This window comes from Benincasa hispida, chromosome 8, assembly GCF_027475165.1.
Source record: "Benincasa hispida cultivar pf3 chromosome 8, pf3_genome.v1.1, whole genome shotgun sequence".
Taxonomy (NCBI): Eukaryota; Viridiplantae; Streptophyta; class Magnoliopsida; order Cucurbitales; family Cucurbitaceae; genus Benincasa; species Benincasa hispida.
Window position 1 is genome coordinate 28,642,352 of NC_143485.1, and position 11,333 is coordinate 28,653,684.

Consider the following 11,333-nt stretch of genomic DNA (forward strand, 5'->3'; position numbering starts at 1 on the left):
TCATATCCTATCTCTAGGGTGCATGTGATGCGTTAATAGCAAACAGAGCTTATTCCTAAGCTTTTATCTCTTGATTATGCGGTTCTAATCTGACTCTCCCGAGCCTAGATTCTAATCTGACTTTTCTAAGCCTAGATTCTATCCTTAAACTACCATATCGAGTATCTCTAATAGATGAATGACGCATACATAATATAAGATAATCGCATAGAATGAAGATCTCAGGTTATGTTAGCTAAGTGCTTCTCAACCCATTCTACAGATTTAGCTACTCATGTGTAATGTAAAGAGAGTGGACAGATATAAAGATGCAATTTTCATTTTTATAAATAGGTTCAGAGTACAAAATGACAATGAAAAATAGGGGTAGAGAGCCTGGTAGCAATATCTTGCTTCCCAAGACTTTTACATTATGATATCTTTATTCTGCCCAAAAGATGTTCTTGCTTCCGCAAGAGTTGACCCTCTCTCTGATTGCGATGCTTCCCAACACTCTTTCGAGTTCACCGGGACGATCTCTCGGTGTAATCTCCCTTCACTCGCTTCCACCTTCTAAGTAAAAGAAAAACTATGAACAAGGCTAACTTCTATCTATATGGTGAATTCTGCAAACTGAGCAAACTTCTTCACTGAAGGTGGCCTTCGGTATTTATAGAGCTTCAGGATGAAAAGCTTCTTCTCTCTTATGATTGCACTGATGGGATGACATTAATTCTCTGTCTAATGCGTCGAATAATTGTCACAAAAAATTTGAGTGTACTTGCTACAGTATGTCGTTAACGGCTTGTCAACTTAATTCGGAATCGACTGTCATCAGCTTTTTGTCCCATCATGATTTATTAAGCTTTCACCCAGATGCACCCACCTTGATGCGCCGACTCTATGCGGCCACTTTCTTGAGAAAAATTTCACAAACGCAAACGATCGCATAGTCTTGCGGTCGCAATCTCTTATGCGTTCGGACGCTAATTTCCTTGGATCGCAATTTCACCTTGCGTCACTGCATTTTCCTGCATAAAATACATAAGTTAGCTGTTTTAATGCGATTGACGCATGCGAACGCAATGTTGAAAACTTAATGTTTTTAGATGCAGTATTATATATTTTTACCATCAGAATCCTGCATTGTTTTATAACTTTGCGCTGTAATAACGTGCATTTCTGCCCGTTATCACACCCCTAAGTTTAAAACAATGCTTGTCCTCAAGCATAAGTTAAAAAATTTTTCAAGCAAGTCTACTGCCTTCTTCTTTCCTAGATTTCTCAAGGTTGCCTTATTCAAATCCTATGTACCAAAATCTCCTTAATTCTTATCCAGGTCTCTTCTTAAAATATTTCTAAAATTTAAGGACCGCAAGTTTAACCTTAAAGAAGACTTTACTTGTTTCCAGGGCATCACATGATTTATTTCATAAAAAAAACTTTTCAAACTGGGGTATTTTCAAATGATTTTTATCCTTGCGTATTTTAGACATATATTTTTTTCTATGACCTTGCGCTGATCCAAGTGCCTAGCCTTCGTTTTGGCTTGTCCTCACTGTGTCATGCGGACATCCAACTACGAGCAAGGCGCTCTTTCTCAATCTAAACTCATGCCCGTTTGGCAGCGGAGTTGAGATCATTTTATTTATGCGTTGATCACGATTCTTACCTTCGTTTTGGCTTGCCCCCAAGTGTGTCATGTGGACATCCAACTACGAGTAGGATCCGATCGCAACGTTATTATTTTTTTTATAAAAAAAAAGCATAAAAAAATAGCAAGGTTGAAAATGAATACCGCACCCCCAAATTTAAACGCAGCAATGTCCCCATTGCTGAAAGATTGAAAGAAGTCATGCGACGCCCTTAGAAAGTTTTGTAAAAAGTCAGTTTGGAAGAAATCTAGCAAACCACTAACTTCTAGAAATATTTCATGAGTTGACTGTCCTAAAATTAAGTTGACTCTAGTATATACGAAAAAAATAAAGGCATGCGTTTAATCATTGAAATCATAATTGGCAAAGAGAAATAATACGGTGACTTACTAAATTAATCAATGTTAAATGATTGCGCCGATTAAAGAGGATGTGATGATAAAATTTTTAAAGTTAAAATGCTATGCGATAGTGCAAAATTTGGAATAGACAAAGTCAAGGAGAGATACAACCCCCAAATTTTCTCTGTCGCCTGTATTATTTGTGGACGCATCCTGCTTTGCGGCGAACTGCACTCTTTGATTGCGGTAACGGAATAAAGTAGTTGCGTCTTTCGTATAGTGCCTCAGCAATCGTTCACCTCCATCGTTGCAAAGAAAACATTGAGAGGGTCAAATAAAAACAGAGTTAGCAAAATTGTTTACCATGATCGTTCACTACGATCGTTTTTTTTTTTATATAAAGATAAATATATGATAACAGATAAAAGCAAGGTAACGAAAGTTCATAAAGCATTGATAGGAAGAAGGATATTCCAAAAGGATTGCGTCCCTGATGAGTTTGAGTTGTATAGTAACGCAGGGACTACTTATTTCAATTTGGACTTTTTACGTCCATGACAACTTTCTCTTCTTTTCTCGGTCTTTTAGGATCTTGATTGCCTTAATCCGGAGCTTTTCCTTGTTAACATTCATCATGGTCCCCAGCAACGGCGCCAAAAACTTGTTGACTAATATTAGGAGAACGCAATATGCGATGCATGTCTTAGGTTATGCGTTTATTCTCATGCGTCAGTGGTCATGCATATGCGTTGATCTCTTATGCAATGACCATGCGTTCCTGTTACAAGTTTTCTTATGCTCTCGCCAAGTATAACGCGAACTCATGTTTCTCGGGTGATCCGAGGTCAAACTCAGGGACTTGTAGCTAAATGTATGCGGTGATGTGCATGCGGTGGATAAATAAAAGAATGATGAGGGTGATAAGCTATAGACTACTCCTACTCCTAACTAACAGATTAAGCGATGGAAGTATGAATGAGAGGTAGAGACACGAAAACTGTTGATGCGTAGTAAAATGCATGAAAAAATAGATAAAATGTGAGGATGTCTTCATTGCAATCCTAAGCTTGACCGCAAGGGCAACCCCAACTAACACAAACTAATGCGATCATGCTATACACGCCCAACGCAGATGCATGTGATGTGTGCTAGCAAACAGAACTTATTCCTAAGTCTCTATTCTTACTTATGCGATCTTAATCTAGCTCTCCCGAGCCTCGATTCTAACCTAACTCTCTCAAGTCTTAGGTTCTTTCTTTAGACTCTCTCTCGGGTAGCTCTAAAGGTATGATGAATGCATACATAAGACAAGGTAACCACAAAAACTTGGTTGACGTAAGATTATTTCTGTTCCTAGTGAACACTTGCTTACAATGCTCAATTCGACCAACCACTTACCCTCCTGGGTAGTTAGTTGCTGCTGATTTTACTCATAGACAAGTTTGCGTCCGCCTATAGACAAGCGTTACTACAGCTTTACATTAAGCAAATAAGGTTTTCTCACACACTCACACAACGCACACCTTCCGGTGGTTTGCTACATGCTTCATATTCCTATGTCGCATGATTAAGTATGCGATACTCTAGCAATCTCACTAAGTAATACAATGAAAGTTAAGGATGCTAAGTAAATGAATATGGAGATGGAGTCGAAGGAAAATACAGAAATGCATTGATCATAAAATGTATTAATTCCTTAAGCCAAAATGTAATACAATACAATATAAGAAAAGAAGAGAAATGGAAGGACTAGCTGGAAGCAATATCTTGCTTCCAGCAGATGTGGGTCAAGGCTGCCAGTGGTGCCATGGATGGGCGGTGGAGCAAACTCTTTCGAGCTCTGACTCTGGTCGTCACTCGGAATGGATGAAGGAGATGAAGAACTCTCAATCTTTCTTCTCACGCTTTCGTCTAGATCACAAGGATCCACCCCAAGGTAGAAGCTTGGATGATCTGAAATTCTGATCAACGACCTCTATTTATAGAGCATCGGCGACAGCAATAATGGATCTACTCTCAATCTGACATTCGCGGCGCGATGGTCATTTTTTGAATCTCTGCTACTAATGGCGTGGTAGGTGAAATGTCGATATCATCTTTTGATACTCCTGAGGTATGTGTTCATGTTGCACTCCACCAACCTTGCGGTCGCGCTTCTATTATGGTCATCATTACGTACCCGCAATCTCTTTGCGATGACCGCATTCGCTCTATGGCTGCAACTTTTCTACGATTACCACATTCGCTTGACGGCCGCAACTTTTATGCGATGGACGCATGTGGTTGATGGCTACAACATCCATGCATCGACGTATGCGTTCGCCTTTGCGATGGATAGATTCCCCACATACGGTATTCTTTGCGATAGCCCGGCTTCCGCGTATACGTCTGCTTCCTATGTTAGCTACAAAGGTAGACAATTGAACGCATAATAACGCATAATAGTGGGTTAGCCGGGATTCTTACTGCCGATCGATATAAACTCATTTTTTCATGAATTCCTAACATAATTGCCGCATATTTTACTTAACAACCCTCATAATTCTAAATAAAATGCCTATAATGACGTGCATTTTTGCCCGTCATCACACCCCCAAACTTAGAATCATGCTTGTCCTCAAGCATGCGTTATACTCAAGAAATTCTTAACTCATCCTCTGGCTTTCCTTTGCGATGACCAGCCTTTCAGAATATAATTTACTCATACCTCTAACCATGGCTGCAACGCTCGCCTCCACTTCGGCCACTTCTTCGAAGAGATCTTTTCTAAGTTTAAATCCAGCAGGCCTTTGCTCAAAAACTTTTTATTCATTCCCCGCAACTTTGCGTTTAGCTTTTAAGAATGTGTTTTTTAAAAATAATTCAAAGCCTTGCGATTTCTTATTAAAATGCAGCGTTGAACTTGGTTACGCTCTTCATTTTGGCTTGCTCCCACGTGTGTTATGCGGACATTCAACTATGGGTAAGTGCCCTTCACAACTTAACTCTTATCAACATATGTTTCCCCATTGCGTTGACAGTGGAGTTGTTATTCTCAATTTTTTTTTATATATAGAAAATGATCACAATGTAGTGAACGCATTTCTCCGGGATCACTGTCACCCCCAAACTTAGAGGTTGACAATGTTCTCGCCGTAAAGCTAAAGACAACTCAACAGGTATGCGGTAACAAATGTTTAACAGAGGTTTGCACACAATAAAACTTAGTCTGTCAAGATTTGAAGAAGCTATTAAAAGTAAGGTGAGCCTTGCAGTGCTTAGTTAGCGAATGTAGTGAATTATACGTACTATCATAGATGCATCGTAAAGACAAGCAATCGGACAAGGAGAATTTCAAAAGGATAATGCATAAAAGATAACAAAAAAGAACCTTGAGTAGAATAACGCATGCGACCATGCTTTGGAATTCATGCAATCGAAGCCATGTGTTGAAGGATGGAAGGAATTCTTCTGTTGTAACTACGTATCGAGGAGAATTATGTCGCACCTACAAGGAGCAAACGCACCACAACCAAGGAAGCAGCCGCATATCCAAAATAACAAGAAAAATAAACTAAGCTAAAAAAGCAAGGTAAAGATAGAGTAGAAGACGTCCCTGGAGAAATTGAAGTGTTGTCACTGCAATGAGCCTTCCATGCAGGAGATTTCTCTTAACTGCTTAGGTCAAGAAGCTCGCCCCTGACCATTGGAACTTCCGGCAATTGGTGGGCCCATGCGGCCGTCATGCACTTAGAACTGCCTTCAGCTCATTGCCCTTCTATCTTGGGGTCAACATTGGCATTCGGCGCATCGCCTACACTTCAATATTGTTGCAACTTGGTCACAAGCTACAATACTCCCAAGGAAAAAAAAGTTGTCTGCGAAAACACAAAACTCAACAAACTGTCATCTGCCAAGTCCCCAATAACGGCGCCAAAAACTTGTTGACTAAAATTAGGAGAACGCAATATGCGATACATGTCTTAGGTTATGCATTTATACTCATGCGTTGGAATGAAAAATATGTGTTGATCTCTTATGTAATGACCATGCGTTCTTGTCACAAGTTTTCTTGCGCTCTCGCCAAGTATAACGCGAAAGCAAGTTTCTCGGGTGATCCGAGGTCAAACTCAGGGACTTGTAGCTACATATATGCGGTGATGTGCATGCGGCGAATAAATAAAAGAATGATGAGGGTGATAAGCTATAGACTACTCCTACTCCTAATTGACAGATTAAGTGGTGGAAGTATGAATGAGAGGTAGAGAGACGACAAATGTTGACGCGTAGTAAAATGCAAATGTGAGGATGTCTTCACAGCAATCCTAAGCTTGACCACAAGGGCAACCCTAGCCAATGCAAACTAATGCGATCATGCTATACACGCCCGACGCAGATGCACGTGATGTGTGATAGCAAACGGAACTTATTCCTAAGTCTCTATTCTTTCTTATATGATCTTAATCTAGCTCTCCCGAGCCTCGATTCTAACCTAGCTCTCTCAAGTCTTAGGTTATTTCTTTAGACTCTCTCTCGAGTAGCTCTAAAAGTGTGATGAACGCATGCATAAGACAAGGTAACCATAAAATCCTGGTTGACATAAGATTATTTCTATTCCTAGTGAACATTTATTTACAATGCTAAATGCGACCAACCACTTACCCTACCGGACAGTTAGTTGCTGCTGATTTTACTCATAGACAAGCATTGCGTCTGCCTATAGACAAGCATTGCTACAGCTTCACATTAAGCAAATAAGGTTTTCTCACACACTTACGCAATGCACACCTCCTGTTGTTTGCTACATGCTTCATATTCCTACGCCACATGATTAAGTATGCGATACTCTAGCAATCTCACTAAGTGATGCAATGAAAGTTAAGGATGCTAAGTAAATGAATATGAAGATGGAGTCGAAGGAAAATACAGAAATGCATTTATCACAAAATGTATTAATTCCTTAAGCCAAAATCTAATACAATACAATATAAGAAAAGAAGAGAAATGGAAGGACTAGCTAGAAGCAATATCTTGCTTCCAGCAGATGTAGGTCAAAGCTGCCGGTGTTACTATGGATGGGCGGTGGAACAGACTCTCTCGAGCTCTGACTCCGGCGAAGGCTCCGGTCGTCACTTGGAATGGATGAAGGAGATGAAAAACTCTCAAGCTTTCTTCTCACGCTTTCGTCTAGATCACAAGGATCCACCCGAAGGTAGAAACTTGGATGATCTGAAATTCTGCTCAACGGCCTCTATTTATAGAGCTTGATCGCCGATAACAATAATGGACCTGCTCTGAATCTGACATTCATGGTGCGATGATCCTTTTCTGAATCTCTGCTGCTAACGGTGTGGTAGGTGAAATGTCAACATCATCTTTTGATACTCCCAAGGTATGCATTCATATTGCATTCCACCAACTTTGAGGTCGCTCTTCTATTATGGTCATCATTATGTAGCCACAATCTCTTTGTGATGACTGTATTCGCTCTATGGCTGCAACTTCTCTACGATTATCGCATTCGCTTGACGGCCGCAACTTCTATGCGATGGACGCATGCGATTGATGGCCGCAACATCCATGCGTCGACGTATGCGTTCGCCTTTGCGATGGAGAGATTCCCCGCATGCGATCGTCTTTGCAATAGCTTGGCTTCCGGGTATGGGTCTGTTTTTTGCGTTAGCTATAGAGATAGACAATTGAACGCATAATAACGCATAAGAGTAGGTTAGCCGGGATTCTTACTACCGATCGACGCAAACTCGTTTTCTCATGAATTCCTAACATAATCGCCGCATATTTTACTTAACAGCCCTCACAATTCTAAATAAAAGGTCTATAATGACGTGCATTTCTACCCGTCATCAGTATACACATAACCCACTGAGTGGGTACCTCTTTCGTACACTTGGTTATATATATACCTCTTTCGTATACACACAACCCACTGAGTGTGTACGTCTTTTGTACACCTCAGATCCTCTCTATGAATATAGGGATGCATACCTCTTTCATACACATGGTTATGTATACACCTCTTTCGTATACACATAACCCACTGAGCGTGTACCTCTTACGTACACCCCAGTACCTTCTAGGTATGTATCACTTTCATACACACCAGCCCTAGTACATCTCTTTCATGTACTAGCGCCCTTAGACATGCATCACTTTCATACAGTCACATAGTCTGGAAAGGAAAAGAGATTGCATCTAACTTCATATCACATATAACATTCACATAATCATGAGTCCTCTAAAATCTTCTCATCAAGGTCATGATAATTAACCTCAATGTACATGTTTAATCTAGTTTTAATGGATCAACTCTAGTGCATCACTTTCATGCACTAACTCATGTAAACAATCAAACGTTCGAAATTTCATAATACATCATATAGCCTACACACTTTCATAATAAATCACATAAATACGTACATCAACAAATGCCCAAACTTTCACCTAGCTTTATAATATTCCAATAGTAGTGTCGCTTAACTCATAATTTAGGGTCATGTACAATCGTACTTTTAATATGCCTCATAAAATTCTAAATCATGTTCATACATTGACATGCTTTAGACATATTATCACATGCTTATATATCTTTTCTAAACAATTCATTAAATCTCAGAACAGTCAGAATTATCCTTATAATTAGTCTTAAAATCCTCAAAATAAATCATAAATTTATCGTCCGGCACAAAGACGGTTATAGTAGTAAGGTTACTTACCTCAAATTTGGTCACGAACAACAGTCTACAAAAATAGTCCCCTTAAAGCTTTTGAATAAACTTGAATTCGCCCTATAGCATAAATTACTAAATTTAGTTTAGCAGCCATGACCTAAAATGAAGAGCCCAAAATTTAAATTAATCCTTTGGGGTCTAAGTCCAATTTAGTCCAAACGTTCCCAATTTACTTACCAAGGAAAATTTACCACAATCTAACCATCTTTGTCAAAATTGGCCTTGAATTTGATGGGTCACCTTAAAACTTCCAAGCCCTGAATCTAGAGCTCACCCAAATAAAGTTCCGCCCCAAACAGCAACTAAATGGTAGTAGGTGACATCGGACGACCGAACTGAATCGTGGCGGCGACCGACGGTGTCTGGAAGGTGTCGACAACATCTCAAGCACGCAATTGGACAGACCGACGGAGACGGCTGGAGAGCGCGGTGACTAGAGGCAGCCAGCGGCGGCAGACTGGGTTGTTCGACCTTAGTCCTTGGCAGACGACGCGACGAGTGTGGCAGCATCGAACGGACTCGCAAACGACGGATGCGGACGGCTTCGGGCGGCGTTGAATTGGTCGGATCTGGTGTGCATGTAGCCCAACGACAGTCACCTACCGAAGAATGCGAGGACCGACACATGCTGAGTGCTAGCGTGCAGCTGTGGTGGAAGATGACGACTAGCCGACTGGTCGATGGGCTGAAGGTGGCGGATGGGGAGAACGATGCGGCAAGGGTTTCGTGGGTGGAAGGTGTCGGGCGCGAGGAAGAACGAAACATGGGGGAAGGAGGTTAAACTTAAATAAATTCTAAATAAAATATTATAAATTATAAATTATAAAATATTAGTTTTAAAATTGATTTTATTTTATTCTTTTCAACCTAAAAACTATATATATACACACATATATATTTATAAAATTCTTTCCTTTCCTCTTTAAAACCCAAGTTCAAAATTAAACCAACTCTCCCAATAAAATCTCAATTTTGACATTAACTTAAAATAAATTCACTTAAACTTAAATTAATTGCGACACGTCATAATATTTCGTTCAAGCAAATTGAATTTCGAAATTGACAAAATTGTCCTCAAATTTTTCGAAAATAAAAAATTTGAATTATGAAAAACTCGGGACATTACACCACCACTCTTGGATTCTCACACCGAGAATACCAAGGTCACATGGTAGTGTCCGGTTGGTTCGATGATCGAATTGTTGTTTGCTGCTTGTTCGAGAGGACTGTTTGTGACTTGTTCGAAGCGTTCGTGAGCAAGTTGGATCGATGTTTCTTGAAGAGCAGTTCTTCAAAGGTATAATCTCTTTATCCTTTGTTTTCATTTCAAAGCATGCTGTAATTTAGTTTATGATGCATAATCTTTTCTGCATGAATGTAAACATATGCGTTCATCCACAATGGGATTTGGACGATTTGCTTCCGCTCAAAGGTCATATATAAACAGAGTTCCTTCAGAAGTGGACCATCATATTGAGGACATGTTCTTTAACAGATGCCCCTTCTTGCATACGGGCATTGAAGATATTTTTTAGAGTGTCATTCTTGAGTTGTGCGGAAGATTGTACGAACATCCCCCGCAACGACTTCATGATCTCACGAGTAGTGATCATGGGCTCATGCTTCTTGGCCAAGACTTCAGAAAGGCTTGTCAAGATATATGTTTGAACCTTTTCATTTGCCCTTATCTAGCACTCGTATTCCTCTTGAACGTTTGGAGTGGCATTTTGAATTAGAATAGGAGGACAATCTTCCATTAGGACAAATCTCAGGTCGTCAATGATAAGTATTGTGTTGATTGTGTTTTTCCATATTGTATAGTTTTCGCCAGTAAGTTTGTCGATGGCGAGCAAGTTTAAAGTTATGGAAGTCATAATGTAATTTACTGAAACCATACAATTTATTTATATTAGTACTCTATGCATTAACCTATTTGCAACAACCAGTCAAATTTAGCAAAATAATCTAATACACCCTAAGTGACATCTATTTTACAATGATATTTCAGTGAGATAGGACAAAAGCCACCATAGGGTGATCAGGGGCCCCTTTATTGAAATGAGATTATCTCAACCAATAGACAGAACAACTTCTTGTTACTGTAATTGTTAGTCACCATTGTTCGGTCCAGAAATTATTAAACTCGCTTAACATTTTCTTATAAGTGTAACCCCTCATTTTAGTTTCTAGAGTTTCGCCCTAATGAGTCAATCGTAGGAAAAATCGACTGAGGCAAAAACTAAAGCAACTCTATCCATTTGTGGATTTTAAAGTAAAGAATTATGCAAATGTCATCTGTCCAGACATAAGCAAAGGTGCCTCGAGGCAAGCATGAAACTTTACTACAAACTAATGAGAGAGATCGTGAGATGTGTTGACACACGTTCTGCTCTCACTTACTATAAACACTCTCTCTATTCACCTTGATATTGATATGATGGTGTGAACTTTTAGGGAGAAACGTGAAAAGGAAAGATGAAGTATCATATACCCCATTTTCCTCCTACTGAGCGTTTTACCTAGGGTTCTTTAACTTAGAAAAATTCGCCTACTGATTTTAACTAAGTGATTGTTTAAATTTTCCCAAAAGTAACACTTACTTTGGATAATTAAACAATTTTTTTTTTTTA

General features: G+C 39.5%; 1 long non-coding RNA gene across 1 annotated transcript; it reads right to left on the bottom strand.

Annotated features, from left to right (window-relative positions):
* Nucleotides 1-299: 299 nt before the first annotated feature.
* Nucleotides 300-9,473, bottom strand: LOC120083506 (uncharacterized). Its single transcript, XR_005483440.2, has 3 exons — nt 8,881-9,473; nt 8,689-8,760; nt 300-2,274 (listed from the first exon to the last, which is right to left on the bottom strand). It is a non-coding gene; the product is annotated as an uncharacterized LOC120083506 (long non-coding RNA).
* Between the last annotated feature and the right edge of the window lie 1,860 nt (nt 9,474-11,333).